Below are 1,924 nucleotides of genomic sequence, written 5' to 3' on the forward strand. Positions count from 1 at the left end.
TTTTTTCTTTTTTTAATGTAAATCTTCCCTTTTCTCCCTCCACTCCATGCTATAAAATTAATAACCCTTGAAAAAGGCTGAGCACCAAAGAATTGATGCCTTTGAGCTGTGGTGTTGGAGAAGACTCTTGAGAGTCCCTTGGAGTGCAGGGAGATCAAACCAGTCAGTCCTAAAGGAAATCAACCCTGATTTTAATAATAATTGGAAGGAATATTAGTTGGAAGGACTGATGTTGAAGCTGAAGCTCCAATACTTGGGCCATCTGGTGTGAAGAGCTGACTCATTGGAAAAGACCCTGATGCTGGGAAAGATTGAAGGCGGGAGGAGAAGGGGCCGATGGAGGATGAGATGGCTGTATGGCATCACTGATTCAATGGACATGAGTTTGAGCAAACTCCCGGAGATGGTGAAGGACATGGAAACCTGTTGTGCTGCAGTCCATGGAGTCAGAAAGAGTCAGACATGACTAAGTGACTGAACAACAATAATCCTTTAGAACATTTGTAAATTGAAGATGAAGAAAAAGCCAAAGTATATGATCCTGACCCCAGAGGGTTAATATTTTTAGACTTCATTTGTACATGTGTGTTGGCATGGCAACATTCAACCTTGGAACACCTGAGGCATAGACAGACAGGTTAAGTGACTTACCCGAAGACATGGCAAAGCCAGGGTACATACTTGTTTATAGATGTTTCTCTATGTTTTATATACAAATTTAAAGAGTAACATTAGGACAGTAGTGTATGTACTTTCTTGTGCCTGTTGATGGGGTAGCCACTTTATCCAGCATCTAAACAACCACATGAGCCGTGTGTGGTCTGGTGTTTGCAGTATTGGCATCAGTTCAGTTCAGTTCAGTCGCTCAGTCGTGTCCAACTCTTTGCAACCCCATGAATCGCAGCACGCCAGGCCTCCCTGTCCATCAGCAACTCCCGGAGTTCACTCAAACTCATGTCCATTGAGTCAGTGATGCCATCCAGCCATCTCATCCTCTGTCATCCCCTTCTCCTCCTGCCCCCAATCCCTCCTAGCATCAGGGTCTTTTCCAATGAGTCAATTCAATCGCTCCGTCATGTCTGACTCTTTTCGACCCCATGAATCACAGCATGCCAGGCCTCCCTGTCCATCAACAACTCCCAGAGTTAACCCAAATTCATGTGCGTCGAGTTGGTGATGCCATGCAGCCATCTCATCCTCTATTGTTCCCTTCTCCTCCTGCCCCCAATCCCTCCCAGCATCAGGGTCTTTTCCAACGAGTCAACTCTTGGCATGAGGTGGCCAAAGTATTGGAGTTTCAGCTTCAACATCAGTCCTTCCAATGAACACCCACGACTGATCTTCAGAATGGACTGGTTGGATCTCCTTGCAGTCCAAGGGACTCTCAAGAGTCTTCTCCAACACCACAGTTCAAAAGCATCAATTCTTCGGCACTCAGCTTTCTTCACAGTCTAACTCTCACATCCATACACGACCACTGGAAAAACCATAGCCTTGACTAGATGGACCTTTGTTGGCAAAATAATATCTCTGCTTTTGAATATGCTATCTAGGTTGGTCATAACTTTCCTTCCAAGGAGTAAGTGCCTTTTAATTTCATGGCTGAAATCACCATCTACAGTGATTTTCGAGCCCCAAAAAATAAAGTCTGACACTGTTTCCCCATCTATTTCCCATGAAGTGATAGGACCAGATGCCATGATCTTAATTTTCTGACTGTTGAGCCTTAAGCCAAATTTTCACTCTCCTCTTTCACTTTCATCAAGAGGCTTTTTAGTTCCTCTTCACTTTCTGCCATAAGAGTGGTGTCATCTGCATATCTGAGGTTATTGATATTTCTCCCGGCAATCTTGATTCCAGCTTGTGCTTATTCCAGCCCAGCGTTTCTCATGATGTACTTTGCATATAAGTTAAATAAGCAGGG

Source organism: Bison bison, unplaced genomic scaffold (assembly GCF_000754665.1).
Source record: "Bison bison bison isolate TAMUID 2011002044 unplaced genomic scaffold, Bison_UMD1.0 scf7180017864492, whole genome shotgun sequence".
In the NCBI taxonomy this organism is placed as follows: domain Eukaryota; kingdom Metazoa; phylum Chordata; class Mammalia; order Artiodactyla; family Bovidae; genus Bison; species Bison bison.